Below are 26,787 nucleotides of genomic sequence, written 5' to 3' on the forward strand. Positions count from 1 at the left end.
GGTGACTGGGGGCGGCCGCCGAGACCACATAACACTGGTCCTGAGAGATCTGCAGTGGCTCCCAGTACGTTTCCAAGCACAATTCAAAGTGTTGGTGCTGACATTTAAAGCCCTAAACGGCCTCAAAGACCCAGTATACCTGACGGAGCATCTCCACCCCCATCGTTCTGCCTGGACACTGAGGTCCAGCTCTGAGGGCCTTCTGGCGGTTCCCTTCCTGCGAGAAGCCAAGTTACAGGGAACCAGGCAGAGGGCCTTCTCAGTGGTGGCGCCCGCCCTGTGGAACACCTCTCGTCAGATATCAAAGAGATAAACAACTACCAGACTTTTAGAAGACATCTGAAGGCAGCCCTGTTCAGAGAAGTTTTTAATGTGTGACATTTTAATGTATTTTTAATCTTTGTTGGAAGCCGCCCAGAGTGGCTGGGGAGGCCTAGCCAGATGGGTGGGGTACAAATAATAAATTATTATTATTATTATTATTATTATTATTATTATTATTATTATTATTATTACTCTCCATCATTGGAGGCTTTAAAACCAAGGATGGATGTCCACCTGCCAGGGATTCTTCAGCTGCATCTCCTGCCTTGTTGGGGGTTAGACTAGATGGCCTTTGGGGTTCCCTTCCAACCATCTGGTTTTTTTAATTCTAAGAAGGCAAGCAGGTACAGGCAGTCTGAGTCTGGCACTGCCCCCATTTCCCAATGAGACGGGGCCCAGGGCTGACTGAGGCCTGGCTGGAAGTCACAGCAGGAACTCAGAAGGGTTCGTCTTTTAATTATTATTGTCTCTCCTCCCCACACCCCGTATCTCTGGCAAGGCAGCCCTTCAGCTCCGCAGGCTTAAGTGGCGCTGCCAGCAGAGCGCTTTCCGCTCAATTAACCCGCAGTTGAAACTCGTGCGCCGGAGACTTCATAAAAGGAGTAAATTATCCGTGGAAGGCTGTCAGTCTCCCCTCGCCGAGGGTAATTTCGGAGTGCAGAGATGGGCCGCCCGAGCAGTACACCCGGGTCCACCTTCTCGCTGACCTGCCACCATGGCAGCAGGAAAATTGTCCTGGCAGCTTGCTGGAGAGACATAGGGTGGGAAGAATCATAGAATAGTTGAACTGAAGAGTTGTGAGGGACCCCGGGGGTTCATCTGGTCCAGCCCGCTGCAAGTGTGTGCGTGTGCATCATGGTCTGATCCAGAATTTGGCCCAGAAACACACAAGGCAGTCTGGAGGTGGTATGATCAGGGCGGATTTCAAGCCAGACTGTCTGCCTTGCACTCAAGCTTCCCAGAACTGTTGGAATATAGACTTCTTCTCCGTTCCTCTTTTAAAGCTGCCTGGGTTTTAGGACATCCCTGCACCTTGTGGGAGGGAGTTCCACAGATTAATTCTGCACCCCATGAAGGAGGCCTTTTTTATCCATCCTGAATCTTCCACCACTGAACTTCATTGACATTTGTGAGTTCCAGTGTTATGAGAGAATTTTACCTTTTGGGGCTCCATGATCACTGCAGATGGTGACAGCAGTCACGAAATTAAAAGACACCTGTTTCTTGGGAGAAAAGCGATGTCAAACCTAGACAGCATCTCAAGAGGCAGAGACATCAACCTTGTCGACAAAGATCCGTATAATTAAAGCTCTGGTTTTCCCAGTAGTGATGTATGGAAGTGAGAGCTGGACCATAAAGAAGGCTGATCGCCGAAGAATGCATGCTTTTGAATTCTGGTGCTGGAGGAGACTCTTGAGAGTCCCATGGACTGCAGATCCAACCTCTCCATTCTGAAGGAAATCATCCCCGAGTGCTCACGGGAAGGACAGATCCTGAAGCTGAGGCTCCAAGACTTTGGCCACCTCATGAGAAGACTCCCTGGAAAAGACCCTGATGTTGGAAAAGATGGAGGGCACAAGGAGAAGGGGACGACAGAGGACGAGATGGTGGGACAGTGTTCTCGAAGCTACCAGGATGAGTTGGACCAAACTGCGGGAGGCAGTGGAAGACAGAAGTGCCTGGCATGCTCTGGTCCAGGGGGTCACGAAGAGTCGGCCACGACTAGATGACTAAACAACAACAGACACTTCTATAATGTCCCTTCTTACCTTTCCAAAGCAGTCCCAAATCCTGCCACTTTTCCCCATAGGTGAGTCCCTTCCCATTCTCCAAGATCCCTGTCTTATTGGATATACTTTTAGGATATACTGTGTTTTAAGAATTCTAAGGTGTCATAAATAAAATGAATGTTCGCAAGCACACACACACATACATGAGTACATAAACCACATCTGAAATAGTGCAGGAGAACAATCCTGAAGCCATATTGACTCTTAATGACCCCAAATATATCTCTGCAGAAGGAAGTATCTTGGAAAAACCTTTCCCAAGAGCCCTTTTCACTTACAAACCCTTCAAATCCTGTCTTGAGGACATATTCTGTTTGTGAATAGCCTAGGCTTGTGAACTGGATTCCAGAACTAAGCTATTTTATCATCTCAAAAGAATAGCCCAGGCTGACCAGGAAATCAGGTATCTTGACAGACAGGGAATAATAGGGTTGCCATAGTGAAAATTCAGACACAAAAGTTCTTGAGCTTTTGTGGGGACAAAGTTGTTGAGCAAAAAGGGGGGGGGAGGGTATGAAGTTTTTGAGCTTTTTCCTTTTTTGAAATTCGCCCAGAAATCTACACTCCCGACATGGGTTGCCATATGTCTGGGCCTTCTCAGACATTTTGCCAGTTATAGGAAATTCCGCCGGGATGCTGTTATCAATGTGTGAATTCCGGGCGTATGGCAGTCCTAGGGTTAGAAGAAGCCACACTCTCCAACTTCTGTTGTATCAACTTTCTGGGATGCTGGCATGATGCTTTTGGGTGGTCTTTGGCTAAGGGGTTGGGCACTTTGACGTGTCTTTAAAACATGGGTCAGCAAACTAAGGCCTGCGAGCCAGATCAGGCCCAATTGCCTTCTGGATTTGGCCTGCAGACGGTCCAGGAATTGCCACATGGATCGCCAGCATGCATGTTCTTTCCATAGCTGTCAACTTAGAGATTTGAAAATAAGGGACCAGCAGCCTCAAAAATAAGGGATCAGCAGCCAAAATAAGGGATTTTAGTCAACCAGCAGCCAAACGAAGCCTCAAGCGGTGGTTCCCACAGTGCAGCAACCCGGCAAAGGGGATGCAGCAAGGAAAACCACCGTCACCTCTCCGCTGGGAAGCGCTGAGCAAAGGCGAGTCCCCAGGCAACGCGGCCCTATTGATCGGCACAAGGCATGCAAGCTCCACCCCCAAGTCGTTCTCAGACTCCTTATTGGGTGAGCAACGCAGCCAAGCAACACAGTTGGAGCCTCCCTCCTCCCTGGCCGGCAGAGAGTGAGGGAGAGGAGCTGCTTCCTTTGAAACCTGGGAAATTTAAGGGACATCATCAATCTGAGACAGCAGTGGGACACGACGCTGGGATAAGGGACTGTCCCGCCAAATAAGGGACGCTTGACAGCTATGGTGCTTTCCCTCTCTTTCCGATGCCTCCTCCCTCCCTCCTCCCGGCTTCTCCCTGCCCTGCCTAGAGGAGGAAGGGGGCTGGGCCTTGTTGGTGCCAGCCCCTCTCCGGAGCCCTTTCGCACACCGCTCATTGTCCCTCTGCCACCGCCGTCAGCCATGCCGCTCACAAAACACAGGTGCCGCTGAACGCCCCTCTCGAGCAGACACCGTTTAAAGAAGCCCCTCTCCAGAGCCCTTTTGCTCGCCGCTCATCATCCCTCGTTCATTTTCTCCCCAAAATATAGTCCGGCCCCCTACATGGTCTGAGGGACAGTGGCCTTGTTTTGGTACCAGCTTGGCTTCAGAAGTTGGCAGAAGGAGGTAGACAAGGCACCATCCAACCATCTTAGGGACACCACTCCAGATTTGTGAAGGGTTTAGTCCTGAGCTTTTTCTTCTCCTGAAAATATCCCGCAAGGCAGCGGAGGTTTGGGGTCAGAGTTTTCCTTCTCCTAGGTGGGCTGCCTTCCCACTGCCCCTCACTTCCTTCTAAAGGACATGAAGAAACCACCTTCTTGATGTATCATCACTGAAGCAGTCAAACACAACATTTTCTGTTGCCCTGAGTAGACACACAGGGGAATGTAGCTACAGAAAGAACATCCTTCCCTTGTGTGTGACCAGAGATGGGCTTGACCCTAGCAGACCCTATAAAAGGGCTGGTCATGCAACCATCTTCCTCTTTTGGCTCTTTGGTTTTTTTATTTTTTGCTCTTTTCCCATCTTCCTCTCTGCTGGCTTTTAGCCAGCAGCACACGGAGGATGGAAGCCACAAGGTAAAAAGTCGGAGACCTAACTCAGAATTATTTTCTCTACAAATGTAACTGTAACCGCAAGATAAAGCCTGCCTTCAGAAAACTACTGCGAACTGAAAGTAAGTAAACTTTTTGTTGTTGTTGTTTAGTTGTTTACTGGTGTCCGCCTCTTTGTGACCCCCTGGACCAGAGCACGCCAGGCACTCCTGTCTTCCACTGCCTCCCGCAGTTTGGTCCAACTCATGCTGGTAGCTTCGAGAACACTGTCCCACTATCTCGTCCTCTGGCGTCCCCTTCTCCTTGTGCCCTCCATCTTTCCCCACATCAGGGTCTTTTCCAGGGAGTCTTCTCTTCTCATGAGGTGGCCAAAGTCTTGGAGTCTCAGCTTCAGGATCTGTCCTTCCAGTGAGCAGGGCTGATTTCCTTAAACTTTACTCTTACCTTTAAACAAGACTGTCGTGTTGTTGTTATTTCAAGAGGGAAACAAAAGGGGAAACTTATCTGGAACTATCCAGACTGGACAAACCAGACTGGATTGCTCAGCTTAAAGGATTCCAACGAATCCAGTGCTTTTTATTTCTTTCTAAAAAAATAATTTAGGGGTCCTCTCATTTTCCTACTCCTATTGAAATACTGGCCCCTCAATGAGAACAAACATATTCACAAAATGTTTAGGGGTATGTGTACCCCCAGGAAAAAAGCACTGAATGAAGCTTCCTGCAATATACATGGGAATGTTTTCTGCTACCAACTCACTACCGTGAGTGAGGAGAGATAATATTTACTCAATATATCCTCTCCTACCTTCCTCAACATTCCCACACTTGACCTTTGGACCCATTCTTGGTCTCATCAGCTGTATCCATCGGAGTCGGTCTTCGCATGCAGAGAAATTCCCTAACTCAGTGAGGGTCCGAGACCCATAGGCTATCTTCATCTGGTTTCACCATCCATCCAAAACTATTCCCAAGGCATCGCATGCCAGCAACTTCTAGGAGCCACAGGTGAGAGGTGAGAGCTTACCTGTATCGGAATGAGGCTCCCAGGGTTGAAATCTGAAATATCCTCAGAGTCGAGACTGGATTTCATGCTCTTTATTCAGCTCATAGTGGTGAGGAGGAATGGAAGTTCCCCCAGAATGTCTGCTTTATATACATTATTTACACAATGAGCCCCACGTGATTGGCTAATTCCGGGATTCTCCTGTAGGCCAATCAGGTTGCGGATTCACTTCCACCTGGAGCTGGATTGGGTGGCTCCTGCGGACCAATCAGACTGCTGCATTCTGAATCCTATTGGTCTAGGACCAATCAGACTGCTGCATTCTGAATCCTATTGTTCTAGGACCAATCAGACTGCTGCATTCTGGATCCTATTGTTCTAGGACCAATCAGACTGCTGCATTCTGAATCCTATTGTTCTAGGACCAATCAGACTGCTGCATTCTGAATCCTATTGTTCTAGGGCCAATCAGACTGCTGCATTTTGGATCCTATTGTTCTAGGACCAATCAGACTGCTGCATTTTGGATCCTATTCAACTCAGTACTTAACAAAATCCTTTCCCGCTGCTGTTCTAGTGGGGCAGTTGGAGGGTATGAAGTTTGGCCACAAGACCTTGGCCACAGCAAGATGAACTAGGCCATGGATAGGCAAACTAAGGCCGGGGGCCGGATCTGGCCCAATCGCCTTTTCAATCTGGCCCGCGGATGGTCCGGGAATCAGCATGTTTTTACATGAGTAGAATGTGTCCTTTTATTTAAAATGCATCTCTGGGTTATTTGTGGGGCACAGGAATTCATTCATCCCCTCCCCCCAAAAAATATAGTCTGGCCCCCCACAAGGTCTGAGGGACAGTGGACCGGCCCCCTGCTGAAAAAGTTTAATTTGTTCTGGAGGTCTGTTCTTAGCCTGAATCTGTTCTAAACCTGAAGCACCACTTTAGCTAATGGGGCCTCCCGCTGCTGCAACGCGATTTCTGTTCTCATCCTGAAGCAAAGTTCTTAACCCAAGGTACTATTTCTGGGTTAGCGGAGTCTGTAACCTGAAGCATCTGTAACCTGAAGCTTATGTAACCCAAGGTATCACTTTACAGTGGACATTGGGGTTGCGAACGTGATCCGTGCAGGAAGCACATTCACAACCGCACCATTCGCAACCTGCGCACACACGGGTTGCAGTTTGGCACTTCTGCGCATGCGCAAAGCACGATTCAGCACTTCTGTGCACATGCGACCGCCGAAACCCGGAAGTAACCCGTTCTGGTATGTCCGGGTTTCGACGGTTTGTAACCCGAAAAAACGCAACCTGAAGAAGCTGTAACCCGAGGTATGGACTGTATATATATATGAATATATATATAATATTTTAGCATCAGTGCTCCTCTCCTCCTGCCCACAGAAGAACAATGAATGCATCACACCCTTTGACAAGTGATGTACGAAAGCTGTCTCCACAGGCGCCACCGACCGGTGACTTTCTCACACCTTCCCCCGCCTCCGTGAGTCCGCAGGGAACATGATCGCTTCCAGGAGCTGAAGAAGACCGCTGAGTCACTGGCGGTCATCAGGCTGAGTCGGCACGGAAGCTGGAAATTGAGGGGGCAGCCAGCTTCAGAGCCAAGGTTCGAGGGAGTGCAGATGGAGTCAGACCAGTGAAAACAACAAGGAGGAAAGAAGAGAAGCTGGTTTATTTGTGGTGCCACGTAATTTGAAAGAGCTTCTTTGTTTAATGTGGTAGCACTTGGAACTCCCTGCCTATTGATCTCAAACCATTCTTGCTTAGACAAGCCTACCTAGATGCTTCAAAAGCTGAGGACATAATAATAATAATAATATAATTTATTTTTTTATACCCCGCCCATCTGGCTGGGCTTCCCCAGCCACTTTGGGCGGTTTCCAAAACAACTTTAAAATACTGTAATACATCAGACATTAAAAGCTTCCCTAAACAGAGCTGCCTTCAGATGTCTTCTGAAAGTCTGGTAGTTGTTCTTCTCTTTGACATCTGGTGGGAGGGTGTTCCACAGGATGGGCGCCACCACCGAGAAGGCCCTCTGCCTGGTTCCCTGTAACCTCACTTATCGCAGCAAGGGAACCGCTAGAAGGCCCTCAGTGTCCGGGCAGAACGATGGGGATGGAGACGCTCCTTCAGGTATACAGGACCAAGGCTGTTTAGGGCTTTAAAGGTCAGCACCAACACTTTGAATTGTGCTCGGAAACGTACTGGGAGCCAATGTAGGTCTTTCAGGACCGGTGTTCTCGGCGGCCGCTCCCAGTCCCCAGTCTAGCTGCCGCATTCTGGATTAGTTGTAGTTTCCGGGTCACCTTCAAAGGTAGCCCCACGTAGAGCGCATTGCAGTAGTCCAAGCGGGACATAACCAGAGCATGCACCACTCTGGCCAGACAGTCTGCGGGCAGGGAGGGTCTCATCCTGCGTACCAGATGGAGCTGGTAAACAGCTGCCCTGGACACAGAATTGACCTGCGCCTCCATGGACAGCTGTGAGTCCAAAATGACTCCCAGGCTGTGCACCTGGTCCTTCAGGGGCACAGTTACCCCATTCAGGACCAGGGAGTCCTCCACACCTGCCCGCCTCCTGTCCCCCAATAACAGTCCTTCTGTCTTGTCAGGATTCAACCTCAATCTGTTAGCTGCCATCCATCCTCCAACCGCCTCCAGACACTCACACAGGTCATATTAATCTGTTCCAGTATCTTAACATGTATATGTTTTAAAGTAAGGTTGTGAATCTTTCTTGGTTTTACAGCTTTACATTCTTGTATACAACTTTGCAGGGGGGTGGGGTATGTTTGCAATCAAGCAGTGTATAATTTTTTATGAAATAACTATAGAATTAAATAAAATCATGAAGTTGATCTCTTGCCCCCATCCATAGCATGCATATGAAAAGCAAGTGGCTCCCCCCCCCCAAAGAATTCTGGGAACTGTAGTTTAAGGGTGCTGCTGGGAATTGTAGCTCTTTGAGGGGTAAACTACAGCCCCCATAATTCTTTAGGAGGGGGTGCTTTAAATGCACAGCGAAGGAAGGCGAATGCTGGGAGATTCAGGGCAGAGAAAAGAAAGTCCTTGACTCAGCACAGAGTTAAACTTTGGAACTCCCTGCCACAGGAAGTAGTGATGGCCACCAACTTTGTTGTTGTTGTTGTTGTTGTTTAGTCGTTTAGTCGTGTCCGACTCTTCGTGACCCCCTGGACCAGAGCACGCCAGGCCCTCCTGTCTTCCACTGCCTCCCACAGTTTGGTCAAACTCATGCTGGTCCCTTCGAGAACACTGTCCCACCATTTCGTCCTCTGTCGTCCCCTTCTCCTTGTGCCCTCCATCTTTCCCAACATCAGGGTCTTTTCCAGGGAGCCTTCTCTTCTCATGAGGTGGCCAAAGTCTTGGAGCCTCAGCTTCAGGATCTGTCCTTCCAGTGAGCACTCAGGGCTGATTTCCTTCAGAATGGAGAGGTTTGATCTTCTTGCAGTCCATGGGACTCTCAAGAGTTTCCTCCAGCACCATAATTCAAAAGCATCAATTCTTCAGCGATCAGCCTTCTATATGGTCCAACTCTCACTTCCATACATCACTACTGGGAAAACCAGAGCTTGAACTATACGGACCTTTGTTGGCAAGGTGATGTCTCTGCTGATGGCTTTAAAAGAGGGTGGGACAAATTCATGGTGGGGAGGGCTGCTGATCACTGTCAGGCATAATGGCTGTGCTCTGTCTGCTCTAGAGAGCCAGTGTGGTGTAGTCGTTAAGAGTGCTGGACTTCGTGTCTCCGCTCCTCCACACGCAGCTGCTGGATGACCTTGGGCCAGTCACACTTCTCTGAAGTCTCTCAGCCCCACTCACCTCACAGAGTGTTTGTTGTGGGGGAGGAAAGGGAAGGAGATTGTGAGCCGCTTTGAGACGCCTTCGGGTAGTGATAAAGCGGGATATTAAATCCAAACTCTTCTTCTTCTTCTTCCTCCACATTCAGAGGCAGCAATGCTCTGAATAGCAATTGCTGGAAACTGCAGGAGGAGAGAGGGCTCTTGCGCTCAGATATTGCTTACAGGTGTTCCATAATGGACATCTGGTTGACCACTGTGAGAACAAGAGTCTGGTCTTGATGTGCCATTGGCCTTTATCCAGCAGCAAGACTCTTCGTACATTCTTGGGAGACATTTTTGGACTCACAGCTGTCCATGAAGGTGCAGGTCCACTCTGTGTCCAGGGCAGCTGTCTACCAGCTCCATCTGGTACACAGGATGAGACCCTACCAGCCCGTGGACTGTCTGGCCAGAGTGGTACATGCTCTAATTATCTCCTGCTTGGACTACTGCAATGCGCTCTACATGGGGCTACCTTTGAAGGTGACCCGGAAACTGCAATTAATCCAGAATGCAGCAGCTAGACTGGTGACTGGGAGCGGCCGCTGAGACCACATAACACTGGTCTTGAAAGACCTACATTGGCTCCCAGTACGTTTCCGGGTACAATTCAAAGTGTTGGTGCTGACCTTGAAAGCCCTAAACGGCCTCGGTCCAGTATACCCGAAGGAGCGTCTCCACCCCCATCATTCAGCCCGGACACTGAGGTCCAGTGCCGAGGGCCTTTTGGCGGTTCCCTTGCTGCGAGAAGTGAGGTTACAGGGAACCAGGCAGAGGGCCTTCTCGGTGGTGGCACCCACCCTGTGGAACGCCCTCCCGTCAGATGTCAAGGAAATATTCTGTTGGGAGACGCCCAGAGTGGCTGGGGAAACCTAACCAGATGGTCAGGGTAGAAATAATAGATGGTGGTGGTGGTGATGAACCTCCAGTTCCAGGCGCAGTCTATCTAGACTCCTAGGTTTTGGGGGTATTTGGTCACAATTAGAACAGGATGCCAGACAAAATGGGCCATTGGCCCCATCCCGCAAGCTCTTCTGCTATTATTTCATCTTTGGTTATGCTGACAGGCATTTTGTTCAAATTATATGAAGGGCGCCAGGAAGGTTAATCCCTGCAAACCTCTATAAAGCAGGGATTTCTTATAGAGTACAATCATTGCCAACTTCAGATGCCCCTTGCCTCAATTAAAGGCTCACGTTAATAGCTGCTATTAGAAGGACCACAGATTTGGGTAATTGGTTTAATCTGCAGATTAATCCTTTCGAGCTTGCGTTGATTAATCGTTTGGGGCCGATTTTAACGGGGTTCGCATTACAAAGCAAGGTGTTGCTTTTTTTTCTTTTTTGTAAGGAACGAAACCTTAAAAGTGGCTTTCCCCTCCAATAATGGGCAATTTAGCTTATACGTTATAAATTATCAGGCTTCCTTCATCATCTCCGGGAGAAAGGGGGGGGAAGTACCTTGATTGAGGTTTTGGTAATAAGCAAGTTTATTTACATTTAATAGATTAATTAATCAGTTAAAGAGCAGGCGATTAATCAAGGAAAACCTCCTTAATCAGCCGACAGCCCTAATTATGGCAAACATTGTTTCCATAGCGTTTTTAATTTGCGAAGGGCGTTAAAATCTCAAGGGAGGTGCCCTTGCCACACGCTCCGTGGGAGATCCCTCTTCAGTTCCTGGGGGGTGATGAGAGGAGATGATGCGGGAAATGTTTGCATCTCAGGATCTGAGAGGTTCCCCCCCACACACACACACACTTCTCTTGTCACACTCGGCGCGAACGCCAGGATTCAAGTGCCAGCATCTGGGAAAAGGCACAGAAAGAGCATCAGTGCTCATCTCTGTAATGTATGCCCAGGCAGGTCTGGCGTCAAGAGCCTCCTTGCTCACTAATGCTCAGATACATTTTCCTTCCTCGCTTTTTAATTAATTTCCTTATTTGCAGACGCTGCCAAGAAAGGGAGGGAGGGAATAAATAGATATATATATGTTATGAGAATGATAAGGTCTATGATATGAAATAAATGTTCATAAATGTACCAGGCAAACAAATACATAAATATATAAGCCACGTGCTTCTCCCAGATTGACCTCAAATGTTTCTCTGCAAGGAGGAAGGAAATAGGAAAGGCATCCTATTGCCTTTTGCTCACAAATCCTGTCTTAAGGGCATATTTGTGTATGAATAGGGTGAGCCTGAGTACCGGTGGCGCTGTGGGTTAAACCACAGAGCCTAGGACTTGCCGATCAGAAGGTCGGAGGTTCGAATCCGCGCGACGGGGTGATCTCCCATTGCTCGGTCCCTGCTCCTGCCAAACTAGCAGTTCGAAAGCACGTCAAAGTGCAAGTAGACAAATAGGTACCACTCCAGCGGGAAGGTAAACGGCATTTCCGTACGCTGCTCTGGTTCGTCAGAAGCGGCTCAGTCATGCTGGCCACATGACCCGGAAGCTGTACGTCGGCTCCCTCGGCCAGTAAAGCGAGATGAGCGCCGCAACCCCAGAGTCGGCCATGACTGGACTCGGTCAGGGGTCCCTTACCCTTTACAGGAAAACAGTTCTGAAACCGTTTTGACTCTCCCAAATTGACCTCAAATAAATGTTTCTCTGCAGTAAGGAAGGCAATGGGGGAAACCTCCCCATTGTCTTTTTTGCTTGCAAATCCTGTCTTAAGGGTGTATCTGTGTATGAATAGGGTGAGCCTGCGACCTGGATTCAGGAACTAAAAGTATTTACCATCACAAAAGAATGGCCAGGCTGCCCAGGTAATGCAATCAGTGACCATTATCAGGTACCCTGGCAGAGAGGATTTTTGCTGTAGACAGCCTCCGCCTGCGATGTATGTATGATGTATGGAGGGTCTAAACGACCCAGAGTTCAAGGGCCAATGGCAGAAGCCCAAATCCTGAAACTGTTCTGTGATTGGGCATCATGTATTGAATCAGAATGCAGAAGCTCAGATCCCTTAGTCCAGACTCAAGCTCAGGCAAACACAGAGCATGGAATACATAGGTAAAGGTAAAGGGACCCCTGACCATTAGGTCCAGTCGTGGCCGACTCTGGGGTTGCGGCGCTCATCTCGCTTTATTGGCCGAGGGAGCCGGCGTACAGCTTCCGGGTCATGTGGCCAGCAGGACTAAGCCGCTTCTGGCGAACCAGAGCAGCGCACGGAAACACCGTTTACCTTCCTGCTGGAGTGGTACCTATTTATCTACTTGCACTTTGTGCTTTCGAACTGCTAGGTTGGCAGGAGCAGGGACCAAGCAATGGGAGCTCACCCCGTCATGAGGATTCAAACCGCCAACCTTCTGATCGGCAAGTCCTAGGCTCTGTGGTTTAACCCACAGCACCACCCACGTCCCTTCCAACAAGGATTAAGAATACATTAAAATGTCACACATTAAAAACTTCCCTAAACAGGGCTGCCTTCATATGGTCTTGTAAATGTCAGGTAGTTGTTTTTCTCTTTGATATCTGGTGGGACGGCGTTCCACAGGGCGGGTGCCACCACCAAGAAGGCCCTCTGCCTGCTTCCCTATAACCTGGCTTCTCTCAGCAAAGGAACCACCAGAAGGACCTCGGAGCTGGACCTCAGCGTCTGGGCAGAACGATGGGGGTGGAGACGCTCCTTCAGGTCTACTGGGTGACCTTAGACACCAGACCTGCCCCCTCAGCCCACCCTACCTCACAGGGTTAGTGTGAGGATTAAATGAGGATTGGGGAGAACAATGTTCATCACCTTGAGCTCCTTAGAGAAAAAGGTGGGATGGAAATGCATCGAATAAGTAATAAAATAATCTGCACCCCTGTCTTTTGTTCCTGAAAACACATGAGGTGGGGGTTATTATTGCTTATCTGCCAGGCACTGAAAAACATTTCTACGGCTTGAAACTCTTTGACATCAAACTGTCGTTTTAAACTCTGCTTGCTGCGTTTATTGTGAATGTCATTTTCTTTTCTTCTGGAAAAACACATTGAAGTCTTTCCTTTTTAAAAAATAAAAATAAAAGGGGCCTTTCTATCTAGAAATGCTTTTAACACGGAGTCCAAGCTGGCCGGGAGCCAGAATCTTGGCAAAGTTTCAGCTGGACCAGAATCAAACCTGGAGAGCCATACGGACAGACAAGAACAAACACACACACACACAAATCTGGGGGTTATTTGCAGTGTGAAGTTTCTAACTCCTGAAGCTCGCTGCTCCCATCCTGTATCAACAGGGCAGATCCTGTTGTTGTTGTTTAGTCGTTTAGTCGTGTCCGACTCTTCGTGACCCCCTGGACCAGAGCACGCCAGGCACTCCTGTCTTCCACTGCCTCCCGCAGTTTGGTCAGGCTCATGTTTGTAGCTTCGAGAACACTGTCCCACCATCTCGTCCTCTGTCGTCCTCTTCTCCTTGGGCCCTCCATCTTTCCCAACATCAGGGTCTTTTCCAGGGAGTCTTCTCTTCTCCTGAGGTGGCCAAAGTCTTGGAGCCTCAGCTTCAGGATCTGTCCTTCCAGTGAGCACTCAGGGCTGATTTCCTTCAGAATGGAGAGGTGTGATCTTCTTGCAGTCCATGGGACTCTCAAGAGTCTCCTCCAGCACCAGAATTCAAAAGCATCCATTCTTTGGCGATCAGCCTTCTTTATGGTCTAGCTCTCACTTCCATACATCACTACTGGGAAAACCATAGCTTTAACTATACGGTCCTTTGTTGGCAAGGTGACATCTCTGCTTTTTAAGATGCTATCTAGGTTTGTCATTGCTTTTCTCCCAAGGAGCAGGCGTCTTTTAATTTTGTGGCTGCTGTCACCCTCTGCAGTGATCATGGAGCCCAAGAAAGTAAAATCTCTCACTGCCTCCATTTCTTCCCCTTCTATTTGCCAGGAGGTGATGGGACCAATGGCCATGATCTTCATTTTTTTGATGTTGAGCTTCAGACCATATTTTGCGCTCTCCTCTTTCACCCTCATTAAAAGGTTCTTTAATTCCTCCTCACTTTCTGCCATCAAGGTTGTGCTTAGTTGTGATTCCTGAGTTGCAGGAGCGGGTAGGACTTGATGACCCTTGGCTAGCCCTTTTAACTCTTCAATTCAGTGATTTCATGATCTCACAGGATGTGATTGGGGGTGGGCGTCTCCCCGCACCCCAAAGTGGCACCCACTTCTATTCTCTCTCTCTCTCTCTCTCTCTCTCTCTCTCTCCCTCCCACGTCCCAACCTACATTCCCCGGCAGATATTTTTAAGGGGAGAAAAAGAAGACGCCATTGTCTATTAAGAGGGAGGTATTTGCGCTCAAACAATAATTGCTCCCTTGTTATCTCTCTAATTGCAGGCTGTCGGCCTGAGCTGGGCACAAAGCGTCTTCTTCGGGGGCGTCATCCTGCAACGTGCCTCCAAGGAGCCCATGCACTCCCCCCCTCCCCCGGGACGGATCCGGTGCTGGCAGGTGCTGGAAGCGTCTGGGGGCAAGGGGGATGAAAATGATCTGCCCCAGAATTGATTGTGTTATTATGAGAATTATAAGGTCTAAGATATAAATGTTCATAAATGCACCAGACAAACACATACATAAATATATAAACGACGTGTGTGAAACAGTACAGGATAAACAGTCCTGAAGCCATTTGGACTTTAACAGTGACCTCAAATATTCCTCTGCAGTTTGGATAGAAATGGGAAAAGCCTAGGTCCTTGTCTCTGTGCTCAGAAATCCTGCCTTAAGGGCACATTTTGACCTTTAAAGCCCTATGCGGCCTAGGACCCTCGTACCTACGGGACCACCTCTCCTGGTATGCCCCGCGGAAGACCTTAAGGTCCACAAATGACAACACCTTGGAGGTCCCAAGTCGCAAGGTGGTTAGATTGGTCTCAACTAGGGCCAGGGCCTTTTCAGTACTGGCCCCGACTTGGAAAGCTCTGTCACAAGAGACCAGGGCCCTGCGGGACTTGACATCTTTCCGCAGGGCCTGCAAAACAGAGCTGTTCCACCTGGCCTTTGGTTTGGACTCGGTGTGACCCTTATGTTTCCCGTATGGTTTTGACTTTTAAAATGAGGCTGCATTTTAAATTGCATTTTAGCCTGTATTTTAAATTGTTTTTTCTTTTTCTTTTTTTCCTTTCCTTATTATGTTTTTACTGAAATTTTCCAAAGTCTTGGAGCCTCAGCTTCAGGATCTGTCCTTCCAGTGAGCACTCACAGGGCTGATTTCCTTCAGAATGGAGAGGTTTGATCTTCTTGCAATCCATGGGACTCTCAAGAGTCTCCTACAGCACCAGAATTCAAAAATATATCACATATAAATCGCTTTTTCTTTACAAATCTAGGTGAGTCCCAGCTACACCCTTTTCCCTAGAGATGCAGTGGTGTTGCATTGCAGTAGCCCAAGCGGGAGATAACCAGAGCATGTACCACTCTGGTGAGACAGTCTGTGGGCAGGGAGGGTCTCAGCCTGCGTACCAGATGGAGCTGGTAAACAGCTGCCCTGGACACAGAATTGACCTGCGCCTCCATGGACAGCTGTGAGTCCAAAATGACTCCCAGGCTGCGCACCTGGTCCTTCAGGGACACAGTTACCCCATTCAGGACCAGGGATTAGAAGAGCTCCTGCAGTGCTAATCACGGGAGCCAGTGGTGGCCTAGTGGTGTCGAACTAGGACCTGGGAGAGACCAGGGTTCAAATCCTCACCGGATCAGGAAACACGCTGGGTGTTGCCTCTCAGCCCGACCTCGCAGGGTTGTCGTTACGGGAATAAATGAAGATGGGGCAAAGAACCATGTGTGCCAACTTGAGCTCCCGGGAGGGAAAAGTTGGGGTACAATGGCAGCAAATCAGCAAACCTATCGGCCAGCCGTCTGCCCCAAATCGCGCAGCATTGCTCCCGGCGACGGGGGTTCATCAATCACACTTAGGGCTCCTTGCAAAGCAGAGTCGGTGCGCCGGGGACGGGAGTGCATTAATCATTGGGAGCGGAGTGGCAGGTCCCCGGAGTTATTGCGCAGCGCAGGATCCTTGCAGAGGTGGAAAAAGAGAGAGAGAGAGAGAGAGAGAGAGAGAGAGAGAGAGAGAGAGAGAGAGAGAGAGAGAGATGGAAAGCTAAGGAGACAGGCGCCTGCAATGAGATCAGTCGGCTTGAGGAAGCAGAGAAGCAACAAGGCGAACGGGACTCGGGTTTTCTTCTTCCTCAGCTACAAGGAAAAAGGAGAGCGGGGTGTCTCTTCGGATCAGATCTCCAGAGCTGCATCTAATTAAATCCCTGGGATTACCCCCAGTACCAGGACACAAAAGTGGCGTACTGCTTCACACCTTAATAATTCAGCACCGCGCGCCCTAAAGTAACGGTGTTACACAAGTCCTCGCTTATTCTCGTACATTAGACATGCTTGTTCCGGGATGTGAAATCCTGAAGAAGACAATGCACAACGTTGTAGACGACTCTTAAAAGTGTGTCGTGCTCTGTATGCGCGGGTGAACAGAAGTGCGTCAGAAGAGCTTGGCTGCCAGACCAGGCCAAGGGCCCGTCTAGTCCAGCAGCCAGCCAGATGCCCGTTATGGGAATGCCACAAGAAGGATCGGACCCCAAAAACCCTCTCTTCTGCTGCAGCTTCCAGAAACTGGTATTCAAAAGCATTGCTGCCTCTGAATGTGAAGGCAGGGAGCAGCCATTGTGGCTAGTAGCCACGGGCATGTTATGAGAATTATAAGGTGATATAAGTAAAAAAACCAAACTGCTCCTTTCCTTTATGAGTTCCCAAGAGCCCATATAGAGTCCTTTTGTAGATTCTCTGTCGGTAGGAGAGAATAACAGAGGCCAACCAGAGAATATTGAGAAGCAAAGCAGCTAGTAAGCCTGATCTTTATTGAACTGTTGCAACAGGGTCCCCACTCACCACATGCAGGAGGGGGGAGGAGCCCAGAACGATGGTGCGCAAGCTATTATATAGACTTTTGAAATTATCTACCCTGTGGCCCAAGACCACCCCCAAAAACATCACACATACATAACAGAAGGAGGCGGTCTACAGCAGAAATCCTGTCTGCCGGGATACCTGATAATGGTCACTGGTTGCTTTACCTGGGCATCCTGGCCATTCTTTTGTGATGGTTAATAGTTTAGTTACTGAATGCAGGTCACAGGTTCACCCTATTCATACACAAACACACCCTTAAGACAGGATTTGCAAGCGAAAAGACAAGGGGAAGACTTTCCCCACTTGCCTCCCTTCCTGCAGAGGAATATTTGAGGTCATTGGGAGAGTCAAAATGGCTTCAGGATTGCTCTCCTGTACTATTTCAGACACATTGTTTATATATATTATATATTTAGATATGTGTGCATTTATGAATATTTATTATATATTTGAGGCCTTAAAATTCTTATAACAGCTTTTAAGGGAAGCTTTTAATGTTTGATGCATTACTGTATTTTAATATTTTGTTGGAAGCTGCCCAGAGTGGCTGGGGAAGATGGGTGGGGTATAAATATATTATTATTATTATTATTATTATTATTATTATTATTATTATTATTTTATTATTATTATTATTATTATTATTATTATTATTATTATTATTATTACAAGAGATAATGCAGGAAGATCTGGGCTGCAAGGACCGGGGCTCCCCGCCGGGCTCCCCCAAACATTCCTCAAGTTTCCCCGGGGTAACCCAGCACACTGGTTGACAAACACTGCACTAGGTCCTGGTTGCCAACATCCTAGGTTTGGTGCCCAGTACAGTCATATCTCATAGAATCATAGAATCCTAGAGTTGGAAGAGACCCCAAGCGCCATGGAGTCCAACCCCCTGCCAAGCAGGAAACACCATCAGAGCACTCCTGACATATGGTTGTCAAGCCTCTGCTTAAAGACCTCCAAAGAAGGAGACTCCACCACACTCCTTGGCAGCAAATTCCACTGTCGAACAGCTCTTACTCTCAGGAAGTTCTTCCTAATGTCTAGGTGGAATCTTCTTTCTTGTAGTTTGGATCCATTGCTCCGTGTCCGCTTCTCTGGAGCAGCAGAAAACAACCTTTCTCCCTCCTCTATGTGACATCCTTTGATATATTTGAACATGGCTATCATATCACCCCTTAACCTCCTCTTCTCCAGGCTAAACATCTCAGGTTGAATGTGCTTCAGGCGGATCACTTTCAGGTTGCACTCCACGGCAACCCGGAGTTAAAGGTAAAGGGACCCCTGACCATTAGGTCCAGTCATGGCCGACTCTGGGGTTGCGGCGCTCATCTCGCTTTACTGGCCGAGGGAGCCGGTGTACAGCTTCCGGGTCATGTGGCCAGCAGGACTAAGCCGCTTCTGGCGAACCAGAGCAGCACACAGAAACGCCGTTTACCTTCCTGCCAGAGCAGTACATATTTATCTACTTGCACTCTGAAGTGCTTTCAAACTGCTAGGTTGGCAGGAGCAGGGACCGAGCAATGGAGCTCACCCCCTCGTGGGGATTTGAACCGCTGACCTTCTGATCAGCAAGCCCCAGGCTCAGGGGTTTAGACCACAGCGCCATCCACGTCCCTCCAACCTGGAAGTAACAGAGCGCATTAGTTCCAGGCTTTGCCGCTCGTGCATGCGCAGACACTCAAAATGACGACATGCGCATGCGCGGAAGTGGCAAAACGCGACCCGCGCAGACACGCCATCGTGTTTTACGTCCTATTCAGGATGCAAACGGGGCTCCAGAACGGATCCCGTTCGCATCCCAAGGTACCACTGTACAACAGAACAGGTTGAGATCCAGAGTCTCCTTCCTCACGCTGGGTCTAATTGAAAGCTGTCCCGGGTTGACGCTGCGGTGCCAGTTCCGTCAATCGTCTCTGCCGCCCTTCTTCCTCGGTGACCTACTTTTGTTGGTGTTTACAACAACCGAGCACAGAGAAGCCAGCTGTGGATTGCCACACTCAGCAGAATGTCAGCCTGGGAGAAAGGCGCAGACATTGAGGGAGAGATGGACAGGGGTGGGGAGAACCAGATTATGTCCATTTATTCAAGGAAAAGAGCCTGGATGCATCTTCACTGTAATTAGGAAGGGGCTGTGTTACGGAAATTACGGAGGGGGGGCACATCTTTAAAGCTGTTAAATGTTACAAATATTATTCCTGAATGTATCCTTTCAACTTGACGGCTCAGGGAAGTTACCTAGCTTTAAAAATCATATAAAATCAACTCCTTTGCCAGTTTCCTCCATTCCAAAGCTATTTTGCCCTTGAAAAGGGACTCCAGGAAGTAACCAGAGGTGACAATTGCTGGGCTGATTGTTGGCCAAGGAAAGCCAAATCCCATCCCCAGACTTGCCAAGGGGACAGACATGTCAAGGAAGTTCTATTGTACTTTGAGTGGTGGGACTTCAGAGGTGTTTGCCATGCTAATCTTATACCTGGGTCTTGCCCTGCTGTGTCTGCTTATGCTAATCTTGTACCAAGGATTTGTCTGGACATGTTTGCCAAGGTGAAACTAGTGTAACCCCTGTCTACCCCTCCCCTTTTGTGACATGTCAGTGATGCAGCAATGATGCTGTTTGAACTGTATTCTGGGATATGGTGGGAAAGTTTTAAAAGTCCTTGTCACCCCATCCTCGGGGTGCAAAATTCCTCTTTGAACCTGTTGCACAATAAACGTTGGTCTACAGCTATTTGCTCCAGTTGGTGGCTGGACTCCTTCCTTTATTCCGCAGGGACCCGCGGGCTCTGCCCGACCAGCTGGGGGACTGAGCAGCCTCGCACCTAGATTTTTCTGTAACAGGCAGATTTTTCTGTATCATGTTGTTGTTGTTTAGTCGTTTAGTGGTGTCCGACTCTTCGTGACCCCCTGGACCAGAGCACGCCAGGCACTCCTGTCTTCCACTGCCTCCCGCAGTTTGGTCAAATTCATGCTGGTAGCTTCAAGAACACTGTCCCACCATCTCATCCTCCGTCACCCCCTTCTCCTTGCACCCCCCATCTTTCCCAACATCAGGGTCTTTTCCAGGGAGTCTTCTCTTCTCCTGAGGTGGTCAAAGTCTTGGAGCCTCAGCTTCAGGATCTGTCCTTCCAGTGAGCACTCAGGGCTGATTTCCTTCAGAATGGAGAGGTTATATCATAGAATCATAGAATTCTAGAGTTGGAAGAGACCTTAATCCAGTCCCCAGTAAGGCATGAATATGCAACTGTCCCGTACAGAGATCGAACCTGCAACCTTGGCGTTATCCAGTTGGCTCTAACCAACTGAGTTTGTTCCTGTTCAAGCGCAGTGTGGTCAGAACTTAAACCTGGACTTCTTTTGAGTCAGGGGGACTGAGCCAGGGGGCACCCCATTTGCAGAGGGTGCTTCTGAGCACGCGCAATGTTTTTTCTGCCTCACCACAGCCTCCTCACAATACATCTGGATTAAAAGCTCTAATAAACAGTGGATTTAATATATATTTTTAACTGCCGCTATATCTGAATTGCCTCCGTTATACCCAATTGCAATTCAATGTATTCCTGTTGTGTTTTATGATTTTCCTGATATTGTAAGTGAGCCGGAACTGGTCTGTGACCGTAATAATAAAATTCATTCATTCATTCATAGAGGAGGCAGCTCTGCTTCTGAACACGAGTTGCTGGAAAGCGAAGAGGAGAGTGTGGGATGTGAAACACAAGAGCAGTCAAGTACAACCTTCCTAGAGGGAACATGTTTACACATGGGGAGGAATGTTTGTCCAGCCAGGAGGTAAACTTCCTATTTCCTTCTGGGCTGGGACAGACTTCCTCTGCATGGGACTAGAGGTGGGCGTGGCCTCACCTGTGCAGGTAACAACAAAAGCACAGGGCAGGGCAACCATCTCTCTCTCTTAGACTACATGCATCAAAGAAGCAACATCTGCTTAGCCAAAGATACTCTCTTCCAGCCAAGAGAGGACAAAGGGACTGTCTCCTTATGAGATGATTTCCAGGTGTATGTTACTTTTCTAAGCCAAGTCTGCCTTCTGGGATCCAAATGTGAACAGAATATGAGTAAGTAAACTCTTTTTATACTTTTATAGAAGACTGTGTCGTGTCTTATCTTTTATGAGGGAATAAGGGGGAAATACCAGAACAGTTATTATAGAGGCTTTGGTGAGCCTGAGCAAACGCATCCGCTGTGAGTTTAAAAGGGGGGAATGTTACTCTGCTAAATTGTGAACTTGTTTACACATGTTGGAATCAAACAATATATCCTCTCCTGCATCCCTGAACATTCCCACATGAAAAACCTCCAAGGCTGGAGATTTCAATGCATCATCTATTGCCAAAGCAATTATAAGGCCCCCTCCCACTTCTGTTTAAAAACCTCCAATGAAGGATAATTCACCACCACCTTGTAATAGCTGGTGGTTGGGCATTGGGAGAAAGAAATTTACTCTTCGCTGTTGTTGTTGTTGTTTTAGTCGTTTAGTCGTGTCCGACTCTTCGTGACCCCCTGGACCAGAGCAGGCCAGGCACTCCTGTCTTCCACTGCCTCCCGCAGTTTGGTCAAACTCATGCTGGTCACTTCGAGAACACTGTCCCACCATCTCGTCCTCTGTCGTCCCCTTCTCCTTCTGCCCTCCATCTTTCCCAACATCAGGGTCTTTTCTAGGATGTCTTCTCTTCTCATGAGGTAGCCAAAGTCTTGGAGCCTCAGCTTTAGGATCTGTCCTTCCAGTGAGCACTCAGGGCTGATTTCCTTCAGAATGGAGAGGTTGGATCTTCTTGCAGTCCATGGGACTCTCAAGAGTTTCCTCCAGCACCATAATTCACTCTTCTTAAAGGTAAAGGGACCCCTGACCATTAGGTCCAGTCATGACCAACTCTGGGGTTGCGGCGCTCATCTCACTTTCTTGGCCGAGGGAGCCGGCGTACAGCTTCCGGGTCATGTGGCCAACATGACTAAGCCGCTTCTGGCGAACCAGAGCAGCGCACGGAAACGCCGTTTACCTTCCCGCTGGAGCGGTACCTATTTATCTACTTGCACTGGTGTGCTTTCCAACTGCTAGATTGGGAGGAGCAGGGACTGAGCAACGGGAGCTCACCCCGTCGAGGGGATTCGAACCACCAACCTTCTGATCAGCAAGTGGTTTAATCCACAGCGCCACCCGCGTCCCTCTTCTTAGGCGGTCTTATTTTTAAGCAAAGAAGCATGGCCTTGTGGCAGAACCTCTGCCACTTTGCACGCATAGAATCCGAGAACTGTGGCGCTGGAGGGGGGCCCCTGGGGTCATCTTTTCCAACCCCTGCAAGGCAGGAATCTCAACTCAAGCATCTCTGATGGATTCAACAGGTTCTCAGCGGAAGGCAGCATCCGGGGTTAATTCCAGTGGGTCTACTCTGAGCAGGACTAGCGCTGGTACAATCCCGAGGCTAGGGCACATTGCATTGGCATTGAAAGCAGCCAAGTCCTTTTCCTCCACCTTGGCCCCCTGCTTGCCAGACTCTCCCCCCTTCCTCTCGACAGTCGTGTGGGTCTCTCTCTTTCCCCTTCTCTGCCCCCCCATCAAATGCCCCTTCTCTGCCGTTCCGCTAATGTCAGCTTGCGCCTCACGGACCCCTCGCATCGCTGCGGCTGGCGGCGCTGACCTTTTCCGCCATGCAAAGCACTGAGGGCTGTTGCTGACTTTTGCGCCAGCCTTGTCACAGCCACACCCTCTGGGTGAGGGGAGAAGTGGGGCTGGGGGGGGGGTGATGGAGGGGAGGGATGAGTCACCGACAGGCTTCCCCAGCCTCTCTTTGGGGCAGCGGGAGAAGGAGAGCATTTTTCTGTGTCAAGGTTTACGCAGTGCGCAGCGGCCATGGAAAAAGGCAAATTCCATGCTAGGGATCATTAGGGAAGGCAATGAAAATAAAACAGCCTGTATCATAACGCAGCCATTATACAAACCGATGGCGCGGCCGCGTTTCGAGTACTGTGTACCCTAAGGTTACCAGATGTCCCTGTTTCCTGGGGACAGTCCCCGGATTTACAAATCAGTCCCCATACAAAACCCATTGAAGTTGAAAAGTGTCCCTGGATTCATTGAAAAAAATCTGGTAACCTTAGTGTACAATGGTAACCTTAGAGCTACAATGCAAGCCTTTGCTCTTTGCTCCACCGCAGCTGCAATTAGATAGATTTCCCCCCTAAATTGATTTTTGAATTCTGAATTTATTGTTATTGACGTTTTATACCGTATTTTATGCTGTTTTTTGTTGCATCAATTACGGTAAGTGTTTTAAATTTGTTGTTAGCCGCCCTGAGCCCGGTTTTCTGAACTGGGAAGAGCAGGGTATAAATAAAATTTCATTATTATTATTATTTATTAATTGGTGCAACAATTAATATTATTAAATTTATTAAAGTGCAACAAATCCAAATGTGGCCTTCGTGACTCCTGGCCCTCGCAGACAGAAGACACAGCTTTGACCCCTGCCCCCCCTTTTTCTTTGGCTCAGAGGATGAGTTCCCTGAATGAACCTCCATCTACCAACCTCACAGAAGCCAAGGTCTGCAAAATCACGCCAGAGCCCTTTTCACGACTTGGCAAAATCCTCCCGGGGGGCCGCTGAGCTGCAGGGTTTGTCAGCCTACATCAGCCTTCAGCTGCCTTCTGCTCCCCGCTGGGACAACATCCTCTTCCACCTGCTAAGGCAGGAGAGAGCAACAACAGGGCAAGACTCGCTTGGAGCTCTCCATGGTCCTGTTTCGCCAGGGCTCTGCAAGGGAGCTTAGGAAAATAAGAACATGAGAAGAGCCTTGTGCTGGTCCAAGGGGGTTACCGTGTGGCGTGGTCCATGTCCGACCCAAGGCTGAAGCGGCGTCCAATGCAGGGAGTCGGGCGTGCTCAGGAACTCTGGCAGAAAGCAGGACAGGGTCCGGCAGGGACAGGTTCCCAACGATGTTGCTCTCGCAACCTGGGACTGGGCTTTTATCTGCCCTGAGGCATAGGGCGGCCCCGGTCCACAGGTGACTCGCCTCTCCTGGCCTGTAGGCGAGCACTCCTCCTGCAAGAACTTAGTTCCCTCCGCCTCTCTGCCCTGAGCCTCTGCAGCTCGGGAGGGATAGGAGGGTTACCGGACCCAGAGACAACCTCAGCTTCCCCTGACGGGGCTGAGAGTGGAGCACCTGCAGGCAATGGGTCCTCCATCACCTCCGGAGCCAGAGCAGACTCAGCTGGTGTCTGCTCCTGAGGAATCTGGCACAGGTGAGGGCCCTTCAGGTTCAAGCCCCAGCGCTCAGCCGGCCCTGGAGGCGAAGATTCCTGTGCAGGCTGGGATTCCTCAGGTTCAGCCTCTGAAACCGATTCCCAGGCCATCACAAGCCTGCAGGATCAGGCCAGTCCAGCCAGATGCGCCAATGGGACGCCCACATGCAGGACTCGAACACAGGACCACTCCCGCCTCATTTGCCCGTAATGGGAAGCTTTTGCTCTTTGCTGTTTCGTTATGCTTTCCTACGTTCGGTTGGAAGCCGCCCAAAGAGCAGCTGGCCAACCCAGTCAGATGGGCGGGGGTACAAAACATAAAGCATCAGAATCACAGAGTTTTAGAGCTGGGAGACGCCACGAGGGTCATCTAGTCCAACCCCCTGCAAAGCAGGAATCTTTTCGTCTGGTGTGGAGGCTCAAACCCACAACCCTGAGATTAAGAGCCTTGTGCTCTACCGACTGAGCTATTAGTAATAATAACAACCCTCATCTAAAGCTATCCAAGTTGCTGACCATCACTACCTACTGTGGCAGTGAGTTCCACAGTCTAACTATGTGCCCAAAACTCTTTCCAACCTCTGCCCTCCGCAAGGGGGCTTGAAGCTGAACTGCAGGCCCTATGGCTTGAGTTCACGTCTCTGCCCTAGATTTTCCTTTGCCTCCACCAGCTGCTACCCCTCGCTTCCCCCCGAGACCTTCAACTACCCCTGATTTAAGAGCCGCGAGACCTCGGGGGCAGATATTTCTAGCTCCTGATCTTTATCCAAGGAGGGGGTGGGGAGTGACAGCTGCATCCTTGCGATGTAGAGTACCTGGCCTAGTTCTGGCACTCTGCGCATGGCTCCAAGCCACCATCAGGGAGCAGTGAATAAGCTGAAACCGATCCCCACCGGGCTCAGTCTCACACTTGGAGCGGGTTTTTCTTGCAGGGGGGGTGGGGGCGGCATTGTCTGACAACAGAAATCTCTGAGGCCTGTCTGTCACAACGGCTGGAATCAGGTCTAGGACAAGATTTGTGTGAGTCACGCCGACTCTTGCCTTGCAAAGTCAGCTGAAGGTCTCTCTTGATTTACACTAAATTGGTACTCCACCTCCTAGCTCTTGTGGAGACCCTGACCCAGAAAAAATGTGTCTTTTTCCTCTGCTTTCGGTGTGAAAACAGCCCTCCCTTCCCCCCTTGCTTGGGAACAGGCTTTTAGTCTGAGCCAGGACTCAGCCGGCATTGCTTTCCTGGGCCACTGGGCCTCTGAGCATGTGCAGAGTGTTTTCCCTCTAGACCTATGTAATTCACAACCAGTCCCAAGCCCCTTGCCTGCGTGACTGGTGATTGTCTACCTGTCAGGACAGCTAGCCAGCAATTTAGGTAGGATTTCGGGATGTCTGTTTACAGTTCGTCCCGTAAACATCTAGCCCAGCATCCTATTCTCGCAACGGCCAATAGAATCGAGGAGTTGAAATAGACTGTCTCTTAACCTGGAGGTTCCATAAGAACACAAAAAGTATGTAAGTAAATTTTTATTTATACCCTGCCTTCCCCTGCCAAGACCAGGCTCAGGGCGGCTAACATCAAATATCAAATACATTAAACCACAATCAAACAATTAATTAAAATACAGCTTAAAAATTAGAATCAGGATAAAATTAAATGACTGCCCACAGATTACAACCACAGGGGTCGGGAACCTCAAGTATTCATCAGGGCGAGCTATCCATGTTGGTCCCATAAAGGTAAAGGGTAAAGGGACCCCTGACCATTAGGTCCAGTCATGGCCGACTCTGGGGTTGTGGCGGTCATCTCGCTTTACTGGCCGAGGGAGCTGGTGTACAGCTTCCGGGCCATGTGGCCAGCAGGACTAAGCCGCTTCTGGCGAACCAGAGCAGCGCACGGAAACACCGTTTACCTTCCCGCCGGAGCGGTACCTATTTATCTACTTCCACTTGATGTGCTTTGGAACTGCTAGGTTGGCAGGAGCAGGGACCGAACAACGGGAGCTCACCCCGTCGCGGGGATTCGAACCGCCAACCTTTTGATCTGCAAGTACTAGGCTCAGTGGTTTAACCGACAGCGCCACCCACGTCCCTTTACACATGTTGGTCCCATATGAGCCAAAGAGGTAACTTACAGGGTCCCATAGAGGGGGTCAAACTGGGCCAGGACCGAAGGCCAGGCGGAACAGCTCCACCTTGCAGGCCCTATGGAAGGATATCAAGTCCCGCAGGGCCCTGGTCTCCTGTGATGAGAGCGTTCCACCAGGCTGGGGCCAAAGCCGAAAAGGCCCTGCCCCTAGTTGAGGCCAGTTTAACCTCCTTGAGGCCCAGGACCTCCAAGATATTATTATTATTTGCTGACCATAAGGTCCTCCGCAGGGCATACCAGGAGAGGCGGTCCCGTAGGTATGAGGGTCCTAGGCCGTATAGGGCTTTAAAGGTCAAAAGCAGCACCTTAAACCTGACCCTGAAGAAGCGCCCGT

The sequence above is a fragment of the Podarcis gaigeae genome, assembly GCF_964106915.1.
Source record: "Podarcis gaigeae genome assembly, chromosome: 8".
Taxonomy (NCBI): domain Eukaryota; kingdom Metazoa; phylum Chordata; class Lepidosauria; order Squamata; family Lacertidae; genus Podarcis; species Podarcis gaigeae.